The following is a 15,894-nucleotide window of genomic DNA, read 5'->3' as shown; positions in this document are numbered from 1 at the left end:
CTACCTGTGGAGGAGGATTGTGGGGTTATGTAATCAACAGCTATAAAGCGTTGGACAATCCTGGGATGAAAAGTGCTATGGAAGTATTATTAATTAATAAATAGTAGTTATTCAACAACATTCAGCTCTTCCCATTTGAAGTCCCAGACATCCCCCAATAAGAGGTATTTATTAGTTCTGTAGCACAGTAAGCATGCACCATGCTTGTAAACACATGAACACAAGGTTCCTATCCTAAAGATCAAAGGCCAGCTTCTGCAACCCCTACTCACATTGCTGCTTCAGGGAGGGTCAGAGCCAAATACTATAGCTGGATGGATAATTATATGTCTGGTACTAAAATTTGTAATTATACAAATCAAGATAAGGGCTGTCAAAGTTCATGCTTCAGGGTGTAAACTGATCCTTCCAGGGGTCAGGAATGAAACTCCACATACCATCACCTCTGTGTACTGCTAGCTAGGAGCTTTATAGGGCATCTTTTTTGCACTGTTTTGAAGCACTGGGTATTCATTGAACCTGATGGAGCAGTGATCAAATCTGGTATGACAGGAGGCAGGGTACTTGACTGTATGGACCAGTGGTCTGTTCCTGTATGGGAGGGGATAGGATACTGTATAGACTAGTGATCTGGTCCACTACAATAGGAAACAGCATTTATCATATTGGGAGAGGCCCATCTAACTCAATATCCTGCCTCTTTTTGTATCAGAAGAAAATACATGATCTATCTAATCTCCTATGCCACTTCCTGTTGGACTGAAAAAGCTCATAGGCCCACAAAGTCCTGTATCCCTTCTCTTGCCATACTGGAATAGAGCAATACTCCACATTTGCCAGCATCCTACTCTCCAGATCATCAGGGACAGGAAAAGAGATTGGAGAGAAGTGGTCTCTTCTCACTGTTCTGAATAAAACTACTCAGAAATGATCAAAACATCATTAAATCACCCATTAAAAATAATGACACAATGGTGGTATCCATTGTGGCCATATTTAACTTAAGAGTCCTCATTTGGGATGCAGGCAGTGGAGCAGCTGTTACTGGATACAGGAAGGCCCATTAGAAGTCACCCCAAAAAGTGATGACTAATGATGGTAATAATGGGCCATGCATACATAAGAAACAGGATAAAAAAAATTAAAGTACACAACCCAGCAGAAATCTACTTTGAAGCAGTGAGCTATTTTTAGCACCTACTGCAAAGTGCTAACCACTAAACCCTGGTTGTGTCTCTGCACAAAGATTTCCAGACAGAATTTGCTAACCAGTTATATGAAGTCTCTCTCTCTCTCTGGCAGTCTGAGGTCTATTAGCGACTCAGAGGAAGGATATGGTTTCGTCACTAGACTAGAAAGCAGGTGATCTGGGTTCAAGTCTCGGATCTGTCATGGACTCACGGTGTGATCTCGGGCAAGTGACATCAGGCCATGTGTTCAGCTCCTGTTGTCATGCTTCCAGACAGACTTCAAAGAGTTTGGACTCCCCACTGGCTGGGGAGTGGAGAATGAAACTCCCAGCTCGTGGCTTCTCTTGCCTTGAACCCTGAAAGCGGTGACGCTAAAGCGTTTTTTTTTTTTTTGCATCTGGACAATGTAAAACAAACACCTGGGGCAGTTGCGAGTAGCCTAGTTGTATGGCAGATTATCACTGGTCATCGAAAGATGATCTGGATTTATGAGCAAGCCTCTTGAGTAGTTAATTGATCACTCATTTATAATGGGGTGGAAAATCCCCATCATAAATAAGTGGGCCTAGAGCAGGACTCAAAACAAGAGAGAAAAGAGAAAGGAAAGCCAGCTACAGGGAATCTTGATTATGTGCATAGAAAGACAGGGTGAGCTAGGCAAGGACAGTCCATATAATAGTAGTACCTGGCTTCTTATTTATGAAGCCCAGAGGGACCTCAGAGAGCTCTTAAGCATTAACGGTGTCAGCTTCCCAGCAGGCCTTCACCTGCACTAGTTTTAACTGAGTCAGGGGACCTGATACTAACATTGTTCCAATGTGTAGTCTAGATAGGACCTTGCCTTTGCCCCGTTTGGACATGCCCATAAACACACACCCTTGCACAGAATCTCTGCTTCTGGGAGCACATTTCTCTGGCTCCAGTCTGGCTCCATGCTTGGGAACAAGCATAGGAGAATCATGCTCTGGCTACTGACTATTTTCCTAACATTTCCCACTGGTGGCAGCAGCAGTGGGAATACTAGTTTGCAAGAGGCACCACTGGCAGCTGGCATTTAACCACCTTGTCATCAAGACCTGCTCCAAGCAGGATTAGTGACACAATAGTTGGAACACATGCCTTTAACCTAAGAGTCTCACTGGAATTAGCAGTGGGAGTCGAACCTACAGTAGCAACAGTGGGAAATTTTAGGAGAAAGGGGAAAGAATAAAACCTTAGTGATTATCCCCCACTCCTGTTCTGAAGGAAGAACGGGACCTTGCTCTCCAGTGTGCTCTCCAGCCACAACACAGCTAATTTTAGATGCACCCACTTTGCAAGTATCATTAAAAACAGGCATGTAGAACCCAAGAGATCCAGTTAGAAATGTCAGAAAGGGAGCCAGCCAGACTTGGAGGTAGTGTCCCTTTCCAACAGCAAACTAGAGTCCCAGGCTTCATCTAGACTCCGATTTTAAAAGGTGTGTTGTTGGAGCATGTTAGGTAAAGTTCTAAAAGTGTAGCCTAGGCGAGGCAGCGTAAGCTTTAACACATGCTAAACTAGTCGAATAATCACCAAGGCTCCTCCTAATTCAAACAACACGCCTTTAAATTCTAGCCTAGATAAAGACCTTGTCCACATGGACAACTGCGTTGGTTCCCGTAAATCCAATTTAAAAGCTATTTAGATGAATTGGTGCAAACCCCTGTGTAGACTCTGATTTCAGTTTAAGAGTGATTTATTTAGGTTTATTTTAAATCAATTAGGATTAGGTTTAGGTTTAAGATTAAATTAACGAAACCCTTCTTAATTCGAAATAAAAGAGTATCCATGTAGGTGTTTGCATCGGTTTAAGCAAAATAGTGCATGTTTGTATATACACAATATCTGCACTTGAAATTTTTTAACAAATCATCCTCTGATGAGGAAAGCTCCCCTCATGATGTAGAAGCCACTACTCCATTTTGCTGAGGAAAAGCTTACATTTGTATAGGGCTACAACAAAAACAATGAGCAGACAGCAACGATCTAATCTATTTCCCAGAGCGGTGTGGACAGATCCTGGGCTCACAAACCAGGATGCAATGAGACAAGCCATGTTAATTTTCAACGTTTAAAAGCAACACAAGGTCTTTTTAAAAAATAAAAAATTGTTTGCTGAGGTAGAGGAGACCAAACTTGTTAGCACAGGTGGGAAATTTTCTTTTTTTCCCCAAAAGGTTCTTAGAGGGAAACAATGGAGAAAAACCAGCACTTGACCCTGTCCCTTCAAAGTTACTTGTCAAGGACAAGATTTGCATTTGCTAGCACGTATTTAGGCATGAGATCATAAAGAGTCTAAGTGCCAGATTCACTCCCAAGCAATCCCAGTGAGAATGATTTTCGCCCCAAACATGTACAGGCCTGCAGATGAGAAATGGGCAGCAGAACCATTGCCGGATTGGGGGGTCTACGTTTGCAGTTATAGAGGTATGGCCGGGTTTCCATTGACTTCACTGGGTGCAAGAGTCTGCATTCACGGCCCCCTCTGGATCAGTGCAGATGCCAGGGTCCAGCCACACTGATCGGAATCAGGGCTTTGAGCAAGTGCAGGCCTTTGAGCTAGCCTCACCCCACTTACTGTTTAAGATGAATCAGAAACTCAGCAGGTCATTAAATAAACATCACTCCCACCCCCCAATAAAAAAGGTACACGCTTCACATCTGTAAACGGAATGCAACATCCATTTCAGTTCTTGCTCTGATGCTAGAAGACTTCTAAACGCATGCATTCCCCCAAAACAGCAGTCCACAACGGGGGTCATGGCTTCCCTCCACATAAAGCGACAGGTAGGTGGCTCCTTTGACTCTCATTTACCCCCTGGTATCTCTCTATGTGACAATATAAATATATAATTCAGTATTCTGTAAATAGTTCAACAAGAAGCAGTATATTTTATATACTTATAAATAAATAATGGAAGTTGGAACTCAAAAGTTAACTGTAGCATGCACTACCAGCTACAAAATATTCAACAAACCCTATTTATGTTGAAAGATCAATTTGCCCATCAGGGTTTAGGCTTAACACACTAAGGCCCCAATCCTGCCAACACATATGCTCGTGGTTAACTTTAAGCATGTGAGTAGTCCCAACATTCACAAAGCAAGGTGCCTAAGGTTAGTCTCCTAAATCCATGCTAAGGTTCCGGAATAAGAGTGGTCTAGTTTTCAGCCTTTCCAAGCATCCTCAGCCTTTGAAGCCAATGGAGCTGGGGGTGCTCAGAACCTCTATAACCCAATCTCTGTTATTTAGGAGCCTACATATGGATTTAGGAGGCTAACTTTATGCATCCAGGTTTGAACATTTTTCTCTGATTTCTTTATATGTATTTTATTTTAAAGAGAATGCATGCATTCAGAACAAGTTAGCACTTAACATATGGCAAGACCATTGGCTTCCTGTCCCCAAAGCTGCATGAGAACAGGCAGTATATGAAGAGGTATTATGGAAGAGGAAGCCACTGGTTGCATTATATTTCACTTCAAAGCCTGCAGCTCTTTCAGAAATTTAAATAAACTGACCTTTGTTACTCAACTATGGCTTAATGATAGAATCCCCAGCACAATTTTGAACTACTTAGTCATAAAAAATGGTTTATTATTTTTACAAAAAACTCACGAATATACTTGATTTTGTCTTCATGTCCCTTTTGTATGTTTAGCACAATACAATGGAGATACAAGGCCCTGTCTTGAGTCCTTTTTTAACAGGTTTATCCCCATTCTGTGGCCCCTTGAAAGAGGGATTTTCATTATAAGCAGCATCAGAAATGAATACATGGCAAATTAATTTAGTAATTGGCTTCTATTCACTGGAGCTAAGCAGGATTCACTGTGCTTGAAATAAACTGATTCTCTTCCCCACTCCCCTTCCTTTTCCCTTCCATTGTCTTTAAGCACATGGCCAATCGACTGTGTATGTGACATGTGTTAGTTAAATTTCATGAAACTATATACAATTAAGGGAGGGGGAAACGCAATACAAACTAGGTTTAGAACAAAAGCCTCTTGAAATAATTGATCCAAGCTCAGCCTGAGTAGGTCCAAGAAAGGATTCTTCTTCTAATTAACCACATTACATACAAAGAGCATTTACCATCTGCTAGCTATTAAAACCACAACATCTCTTGCAAGAAAAAGAAAAAGAAAGGGGGGGGGGAGTGAGAGAGGAATCAGACTATGGAAAACAGCAGAAAAGAAATAAAAAGTTTCTAAAACTAAACTGAAAAGATTTCTATAAAATTATTTTGAATTGTATTAAAGGTAGTTTGATATTTAAAGACAACTGAGGTTTTTTTTTTTTTTTGGGTAAAGGAAAATAAAAAGCAGCAGTATAAGCAAATGTAATTTGGCGGTTGGGGGGAATTGGATTCCAAAGGTTTGCTGATCTTTATTAGCCACAACAGAAGCTAAATGCTTCAAGAGCAACACCATGTTCAGCGTTGTTTTTAATGGAAGCTGTGAATGAATTGGCTCATTCACACAGCTAGTATTAAACAAATCCTAGTAATTGTTTAACAATGTTAAAATTAACCATATTCAAATTCTTACTATCGACTCCAATCACAAATGGATGAAGGGGAAAAAATCTCAGATCGACATGAATAATTAAATGTAACAATGTGAGGAGGAAATATATACATATGAACTTAATAAAGCTGGAAAAATTAATCCCTTTTGGATAGTGGTTCACCTTGCTTTGACTTCATCAAGGATCACTAGCAAGGCCAGCTTTAAACACACACACAAACACAAAGAGGAGAGTGGGAACAAAGCCTGAGCTTACATCTCACATACTTCAGCAGATCTCTCCCACTCCAGATCTCTAAGGAAATGACAGCCTTTTTTATCTCTTTAAAATATCTTTGGATTTTGTTTACAGAATCAGTCTGCCTTTATAAATAGGAACAGCTTCCCACCCCACCAATGTAATACAATGAACTTGGGCATAGCTGGTGTCCATGTGGGGAGGGAAACCACTTTCTCTCAACACAAGGAGACTTTGAGTGCACGCACGCACACACACAACCAGCACACGCACACACACCCAGCTACTCACCGTTACACCACTGAAATGGGTGCATCAATGAGTCCCAAAGTCCTGCAAGGAAAAGAGAAATAGAGAAGAGGATCCTTTCACTTGCGGGGATGGGGAGTTTAGCAGCACTCGAAAGAGCTCTCTTCTCACTACCAGCAGTCCAGAAAACAGGCTTGATGGGTTTGTAAGTGACAAAAGAAAAATCCCAGAGCAAATAATGATAGAACTGCAGAGCAGGAAAGTTGATGGTTTGGGTAACAGGGGCCTATTAGTTTGCTAGATCCTACTGTTGCAATTTACAAGCAGCTCCTGCTCAGGGATTGTCTCCTATACTCTGATACATTTGTATAAGGCTTAGAGTGACAAGAAGCAGCCTCCCCCCCCCCCCCCCCCAGCTTGGTAGCCACACACATAACCAATCACAGCCTGAGCTGCTTGCCTCATTAACATACTTTCCTTTTAAAGGTTGAGTGTGATAGGCTGGCTTTGAAGCGTCTCTCCAGCCTATGGCTTTCAGACAACAGGCAACGTGTGCTTTTCAGCATATGTACTTCGCTAATACAATGTAACTTTAATTTTATTTTTGAAAGCCTGTTAGTGAACTCAAACACAGCTGGGTTTGTCTTTCATAGTTGTGAGGGTCATCAAAGAGTCCTCTAAGAGTTAATGATTAAAGATGCATTTTTCTACAAGGAGTTAGTCTGCTTTTTAGGGCATATACATCCTAAAAAGTAGAATAGCTCCTCTTATTCTCTTTGAAGGTTACAAATTACAATAACAACAAGGAGTCCGGTGGCACCTTAAAGACTAACAGATTTATTTGGGCATAAGCTTTCGTGGGTAAAAAATCTCACTTCTTCAGATGCATGGAGAAGAAGTGAAGTTTTTTACTCATGAAAGCTTATGCCCAAATAAATCTGTTAGTTTTTAAGGTGCCACCGGACTCCTTGTTGTTATTGTGGATACAGACTAACATGGCTACCCACTGGTACTTGACAAATTACAATACTTCTTAGCATTTACACCGGGCTTTATACTGTCACAACATTGTGCTAATATGACACTAATTAGACCTCACTGTACCCCTAATATGTAGAGATTGGGAGATCAAGGCTTGGGGTATAATGGAAGTTACTTGTCCAGGTCCATGCTCATGAAATCAGAGGTAGAGCTTGGATTAGAATTTGGGAATCCAAGGTTCCTTACCCTGGGGTGAGACCATTGGCCCACACTCAAAGTAACTTCACTGTGGTGGAAAGCTCTCCTATAAATAATACATATATTCTCTCTCTTGAGCCCCAGAAATCTTTATGTAGCTCACAGATTTGTGTTTCACATCCATTGCCAGGCCTCCTCCAGGATTTGAATCCAGGCCAATCACACCCACAGGCCATTTAATGTGCATAGCCATAGCTACAGGCAGAGGAAGAAAAAGTTTGAAAGGACGTGAACTGTGAACGTCCTGCTTCAGGGAGTAATCTAACCTCTAACTGATGGTGGATAGGAAAAGACTCGTATGCCACAATAATCCACTATGGGGTTTCTTGTCCTTCACACTGAATCAATTGGTACCAGACATTATTGGAGACAGGATAATGGGCTCAGTGGACAACAGGTCTGATCTAGTCTGCAAGTTCCTATGTTCCTCTCTCTCTATTTCCTTATGGTTTTATGGTATGGTTTTACAGTAGTGGTGGATGAATACCTAAAAAAAAAAACAAAAAAAACCTGCCCATCTCCATTTATAAATGAATTGGCTGTGGTGGTGCTCACATCCGTTAGTGTTTGCTTTTGCTGATATTCCAGCAAACATGCTTATTGGCCGGAATGGTCCTGGAAATAAGTGGTTTTAAGAGAGTATCAGAGAATACATGATAAATTCATGGAAGTTAAGTCCATTAATGGCTATTAGCCAGGATGGGTAAGGAATGGTGTCCCTAACCTCTGTTTGTCAGAGGGTGGAGATGGATGGCAGGAGAGAGATCACTTGAGTGTTACCTGTTAGGTTCACTCCCTCTGTTGCACCTGGCATTGGCCACTGTTGGCAGACAGGATACTGGGCTGGATGGACCTTTGGTCTGACCCAGTATGGCCGCTCTTATGTTCTTATGTTTAATAATCTGTGCAAACCAAATTTGACATATTTGTTGACATGAATCTCAGCAACAGAAACCTGATTTTAATAGTTACACTCATCCAATCAGGGAAAGAAACAATGCCACGTGATCTATGTGTCTAATCAATACTAACCAGCACAGCTCAGTTTGTGGCTCTCTGAACCTCATCAGTTTGCTCATGGTGGGCCCATTTGAAAAATTATTCAGGAAATAATTTCAATAATTAATAAAGCTGAGGCAATTGTAAACTGATCCTGGATAATTTGCAAACAGAAAAATAGGCAGAAGTCAGTATATAAATTAGTCTTTCCGCCCTAAGTGGTATCCTTCCACTGAGGCCCCACTTTCTACACACAAACTTGTATCAGTTTAATTTAACCAGTTTAGGTAAACCAGTGCAAACCCATAGTGTGGACACTCCAATGTCAGTTTAAGAGGGGCTTATTTAGATTTAGCTTAAACCTGTTTGTAATTGACTTAAATTAAACTGAAATAAGTCCAATTTAAACTGAAATATGAATGTCACATAGCCTTTTCCACTAGTTTAACAACATACTAGAAGTTAAACTGGTTCAACTCTGCCTGTAGTGTAGACAAGCCCTGAGACCTGCCAAATACATTTAATACGGGCTACCAAAAAGGCAATACTAACATCACTTGCTTGCTACTAGTCAGGGCTGGTCTACACCCAGCCGCTAGTTCCGCGGCTGGGGATCGAAGTTCTGGGTTCGACTTATCGCGTCTGGTCTGGACGCGATAAGTCGAACCAGGAAGTGCTCGCCGTCGACTGCGGTACTCCAGCTCAGCGAGAGGAGTACCGCGGAGTCGACGGGGAGCCTGCCTGCCGCGTGTGGACCGCGTCTGAACCGCGGTAAGTTCGAACTAAGGTATGTCGAATTCAGCTACATTATTCACGTAGCTGAATTTGCGTACCTTAGTTCGACTTGGGGGGTTAGTGTAGACCAAGCCTTAGTTGAATTTGTACTCATGTCCTACACTTGAAAGGTTTTGTAGCCCATGTCCACTCTGCCAAGCATGTGTGTGTGTGTGTGTGAGAGAGAGAGAGAGAGAGAGAGCGCGCTTACCCAAAGCAATGAATCATCTTTCTCAACTGTCCATTTCAGACCCAAATTTTCCTCCCCATCTCACACTCGCCTGGTATTATCTCAGTTTCTGTGCTCTAAATTAGCAACCCCAGAAATGCTGGCTCATGGAACTAAGATGACATCAAGTGCTTTTTACTGCAAAAGAGAACGATGACTTAGACTGGAAGTTCTTTGGGGGCAGGGACTGTCCGTTTAGTATATGTGTACAGTGCTCTGCACAACGGTGATCCCTCTAGTTGCTACAACAATGATAAGACCCGAGTTTCCTGTCTCTGCCCCTTCTGACTTTCCTTGTATCATTACGTTTGGGCTCCTGTCTTTTCTATTGTACACTCTTGGCTCTCAGATCAGTCACCCCTACCCCCAGGCAGCGATTCTAAGAGGTCAGTCGCTCTGGGTACCACTAGGGGTTTAGAGGAACCACATCTGCTCATAGCTTGATACGTTCCATACATTAGAAAGTTTAGTAGTCACCCAACAGAGCCAGCACCTCCTCTCCTGGAGTGGCAAAGGCTCCCCTGGCTGTAGAGAGATTTGCAGGCAAGACTCAGCAATGGGGACTTCTTGCTGCACCACCCCTCAAAGCTATTCCTCTGGAGGGCATTTGGGCAACACACCTAGGGCCTGTCGGAAGCTACGGAGGCGCAGAATCAAAATAACTCTCGATCTGCTTCCTCCATGGACCCAGGGCCACCTCAGGGCCACAGAGCTAAGGTCAAGGGGGCTGTGAAGCCACTAGATGGTTCCCCCTGGGGAGTTCCCCCAATTATATCAGAATTGTCCTTGGCTGTCAGTGTAACTGGATCTATGCCATCTTCCGCAGGAGCCCCAGGTGCCAGGGGCATTCCCGGGGGGAGGGAGGGAGGCAGCTATCCCCTGCTGCAAATTAGGGCTGCTCTAACTTACACCAGGGACCAAACTATCCCCAAGCCCCTAACACAGGAGAGCAGAACGGATGAAGTAAAGCTGCTGTTGCTCCCCCATGGGCCCTGCCCTTTGTCGTGCTTAGCAGGCATGAATTTGGGCCTTTCTGTCTTTCCACCAGCTGAAAATCCCAGCATCCCCTTTGTCCTCAGGCCTGTCTCCTGTCACTGCACCATCCACCATCACAGCTGCATCTGTGATTTCACCCACTGGATTAATTTGCTGATCCGCCGTCATATAAATTTCCCCTTGTGTCCCTCACCTCCCTGATCCCAGCTTTATCGAACAATGGCCGTGCCCACTGTTAAAGGCTTAATTAGCAGCAGGACACAATGGGAGCCACACACCAGCAGGGCCCACAACACTTGCGGTGAAGTTACACAATCAGGCAAGGACTTTTCAGAACATCGCCAGAGTCCTGTTCAACTGCACAGTCTCTGTTACCCAGGAGCCTCTGGAACCCCTGCCCAGACCCAGCACAACATTTTCTGTTACCCAGAAATCCCTGGGTTTGCTTCCTGGAGCAACCTCTATTGTTCATACTCTTGGTGCCTTTTCTGGGCAGTTCCTATGTGTTGTCCTACCATGCCTTGAGCAACCTAGAATCTATAATATAAGCCTTTGAAGTGGGATACAATACTCCCTTTCCAAACTCCTTTTTAAGGAGGGTTTGCCACAATTCCTAGCCCTCCTCTCCTCCCCCACCTCTCATAAACATCTCTTTCATTGACAAAGGGGGAGCGAAGCATTTCTCAATGTTTCCCTGGGAGCCTGATGGGCACCCTGCCAGCCCACTGCTTGCCTGGGCCCTCAGCCCTGCCAAGACACTGTGCCAGGTGTGTTATGGAGTCCCAGACGACCTGGCTACCATCCAAACACAGCAAATCGCTCTTGCAGGGCTATCAGAGCCCTCAACGACACATGTTTACAAGATCCAAGTTCTAAATACACAGAGCTGCCCAGCCAGCCAGCTAGTGTGTCAGGAAGTGGAAGAAGAATGGAGCTATGTTAGGAGCAGATGGACAACAACCCCCGGAAACATTATGGGGCCAGTTTGATACAGCTAAATCTGGTCTGAACTGTGATGTGTTTGTGGGTCATAATATAGCCACTGCTAATTAGCCCTGCTATAGTGCTTTTCAGCCATAGACCTTAGAGGCGGGTAAATATGATCATCTCCATTTTAAATAATGGGGAAACTGAGGCACAGAGGGTTTTCAAAACCCTCCACCGATTTTAGGGTCCTCCATTTTTGGGCACCCAACTTACAATACCTTGGACCCGATGCTCATGTAACACATTGGTCAAGTGTGTTTTTGTCCCGTTAGTGACTGACTCATAAATAGGTTGGAGCTGTTACTCTCCAGACCTGACACTTTAGCTCAGGCACTAGAGGCATGTGGTTTTAGAAATAGGTGTCCTAGGATGAATGCCTAGCCGGGGTGCTGTTATAAGTGCAGAACGCCCACTGCAGTTATCAGGTGGGGTTAGGTTGACCAGACAGCAAATGTGAAAAATCGAGACGGGGTGGGGGATAATAGGAGCCAAAAGAAAAAGACCCAAAAATCGGGACTGTCCCTATAAAATCGGGACATCTGGTCACCCTAGGTGGGGTCGCACCTCTCTGGTCTCTGCTCCATAGCCCTTTATGCAAGTTTCCCCACTCCTACACTGCAAGCTTGTACAGCACCCTAGCTCCCACTTGTATGTGTGTAGGTAGCAAGGCTATCCCAGCCCCCAGACAGCTTTGACTGGGAGCTATGCAAACCGACTGGTTCCCAGCACATGACTTGCCTGACCTATGGGGGTTGTTTTGAGTTTCAGCTTTGATCAACCTGCCAAAAAGTGGTTAGAATGGTCACATGTTACCTGGCTTGGGAGCTTGAATGGGGCTGGGAATCTGGACCCAAACCTTGCAGCTTGACCTCATTTCTGGTTATAGGTTGAAACCACCCCCTCTCCCTTCGGCAGCCATGGGGAGAAGGGAGCTCACCCCAGACATGAAGGAACAGGCCCTGCACCCCAGTAAAGCTTCTGACAACAGTGGCCGCTTCCACAATTCCAGATCAAGTGCACTTGGGTAAGAACAACTGTGCACAGCTTGACTCTGAATCCTGTCTGGCTCGTTGGAAATTAGTTCTTGCATGCCCTCTTGTGACCGTTGGACCAAAGTGGAACACAGCTGCAGATGGGACCAGGCTGAGTTGCTTAGATGAACTTAGAAGGCCGCTCTCCAAGGAGCTAGGACAGAGGCCCATAGTTCTAAAGGCTTCAGTATAAGTATAGTTCAAAGGCTGAGCCAGAGAGGTCAGCAAGTGTGAACTAGAGACCTACAGGGATCAGAGATGAGGGGTAAGAAGGAACTGCTTTTCACTTAGTCTCTTTCCAGTCCCCAAGGGTACATCTAAACGGCATTTTGGAGTGAGTCTCCCAGGCTGGGTTGACAGAAATCGCTGTACAGACAGCGCTTTGAAGTTGCACCCTGGGCTCTGAAGCCTAGGGAGGCGGGTGCTCTTCGAAGCATGAGCTCCAGCCCCATCACAACGTCAAAGCTCTGTCTACACAGCTATTTTAGAGTGCTCGTGCCAGTCCCGCTAGCCCGAGGCTGCCAATTCAAGATCTGACTATGCCAACCTCTGAGTCTGTCAACCCAGCCTGGAGGCTTGCCCCCAGAATGCTGTGTAGACATGCCCTGAGCTATGAAGGGTGAGGACTCTGTGAGACCTTTATGTACCGGTAATAGTCTGTCTTGGCTGCTGGGCTCAGGTCAAACCAAGCAGGAGATTCCTTAGTGCATTTATGAGCTGCCCTCGCATAGTACCAGCAGCCAGACAGGATGACTGCTGCAGAACCAGTACTGACATTCTTGCCTGGGATGTGCCTGGCATACCCAATTTAGGTGCTTTGGAGAGCAGCCCAGAAACACCTCCCCTTGACCTTCCAGGACTCCTGATGCTCTCAGAGCTGCTGTTGCTGCCGCGTGGGCCTTCAGCGTGTTTAGGGGTACAGCCCGCTCCTGGGGGTTAAAAGGAGACTTTTGTCTCTGCATAGTTATCAAGGAAGCTAACTTTTGCAGGTCCTGGTTTCTGTGGCCTGGCTTCTTTTGGCAGAGAGCAACATCACCATCTGGTGGTTGATACAATTCATGACTCTAATCCATTGTATTGTATTATAGCCTGGGGCTGATTCTCTCCAGCAGCTCCACTGCAGATTGTGGGCCTCAGGCCTTTTATCTCACGGGTTTGTTACCTGCCTTCTCCCTTCAGTTGGGAAAGACTTTCTCTTTTGCTTTCTGCCTCCATAGGACCGGTCCATCCATTACATGACCCCTTTTTGGGTGATTATCGAGACCCAAATGTTATCCTTGTAACATTTTGTAACACTGAAACAAACATGCCAAATTAGGGCCCACTCGCCCCCCTAATGCATTACATACTTTACGGACAGCCCCCTACTTGGCCGCCCATCCATTCACACTGAGCTAGGATTTGGCAAGGCAGATCAGGCCGCCGGTCCCCTCCAGCCCAGTCTCCAGAACTAGACGATATCTGGTGCTTCTGCAAAAGGAGAACCCCCCTGATAATGCGCCTGGCCAGTGTGCTGTGCTGTAACCTCATGCAGGTACTCCTAGGCCAAGGTACCAGCTTTGCTGGCACCATCCCAACCCAGCCCACGGGGACAGGGTGGAGAATACCTCTGGGTGGGGCATAGAATCTGGAGGGGGAATTTGGAGCTCCTCAGGAGAGGACTTTACAGCCACCTTTGCTTGGGACCACTCCTCACCCTGACATCCTAAAAGTGGGAGGGATGGGGAGAGGTTCCTTTGCAGCATGGGGGTCTGGAGCTTCAAGTTAGTAATATGGGGAAGCCACCTGAAATGCTGGTGAGGGAGGATGGCTCTTCGATCTTGTGCTGCTCCCTTGTGGTCATTGGTAGTATGGCTCCCTGAGTCTTGTTATTTATGCAGGGAAACTTTTTAGCAGGGTGGCAATGAATGCAGCTGGGAATATAGAGTCATAGACTCATAGACTTTAAGATCAGAAGGGACCATTATGATCGTCTAGTCTGACCTCCTGCACAAGGCAGTCCACAGAATCTCACTCACCCACTCCCGCAACAAACCTATGTCTGAGCTATTGAAGTCCTCAAATCATGGTTTAAAAAACTTTAAAGACTTCAAGGTGCAGAGAATCCTCCAGCAACTGACCTGTGCCCCACGCTGCAGAGTATCTGGCATATATGGAATATGGCAGAGGCTGGGCTGGTTTTGAGCTGCCTGTGGCAGAGGGGAGCTCAGGCTCTGTGGCCCACTCAGTCTTTGCCCAGAGTCGGCTGCTCTGCAAATTAGTTAGTGACTGCCCTGATGTCAGTGGACTTTTTAAGATATGGCCACCTGCCCCTCGCCAAAAATGGGGCGGACGCTCCTCAAAGCTTATCGCACCCAACTCCCCTCCCTCCAAAGCCCACGTATAAACACTATTCTAGAAATGAACCCAAGCTTCAAAGATGGAGCCTGTCCCTGGGAGGTGCTGGGTACTCTGGCTATTGCCGTTGGATCAGGATCCCACCTCTCCCAAGCATTTGGTTCCAGGCCCACCCCTAGGGTCTCGGTTTCTTAGTCCTTTGCTGGCTCGTTCCCTCCAGTAGCTCTGTGGGGGGGTCCCCATGTCCCGGTGAGGAGAAGGGCTGGAGGGGCCTCTTAGCACAATTCTTATATCCCTCACTGCAGAGATAAGGAGGGAGACAACACTCCCTCCCCCAGCCCACCCCGTCCTGTCAGGTAGACGCCTTTTGGCAGATGCTTCCTTCTCACAAACCTGACCTCAGCCAAGGGGCTGGGAGAGGATCATGAAGAGCTGATTGCAGTGCTTAAAGCGGGAATGGTCACAAGAAGGGTCGTAGACCTGCCCCCCCCCCAAAAAAAACCACCCTAATCTGAGCAGGGTTGCTGAGGGCTGCACTTTAAGCACTGTCTTACTTACACACACACACACACACACACAAACACACACTTTTTTCAGATCTCTAAGCACTGGCCGATTGGACCTTTGACTGCCCCGCAGTCAATATATCAGTATATTGCATATGGAGCTACTAGTGAAGAGGCAGCAGCATTTCAGCTCTTTGGTGGGATGTGATCCCTGAATACACATGGTCTAGAACCTATCTCTCAATCTCCTTTGGGGTCTGGGCAAAGATGCTCCAAAGCACACAAAGGGGGCCATATGTTTTTCCTCTGCAGTAACTTTATTCTGACAGGTAAATGTTTTACATTGAGGGCACCCCTAGTCTACGACACCATGGGCCATGCCTAATTCTCATTGCCACCAATAAATGCACACAGATTGGATCTCACAGCAACGACAGGCAGGGCTGGCTTGCTGCCTGGGTGTGCCCGCTGGCAGAACCAACCCACGTGGGCTTCCCAAAGCCAGGGTGCACCTCTAAGTCTTGCAGCCTGGAAGGAGGTTGCATGTTAGGCCTCCATAGACCACAGG

This window comes from Emys orbicularis, chromosome 2 (assembly GCF_028017835.1).
Source record: "Emys orbicularis isolate rEmyOrb1 chromosome 2, rEmyOrb1.hap1, whole genome shotgun sequence".
NCBI lineage: Eukaryota > Metazoa > Chordata > Testudines > Emydidae > Emys > Emys orbicularis.
This window is presented reverse-complemented; position numbering follows the sequence as displayed.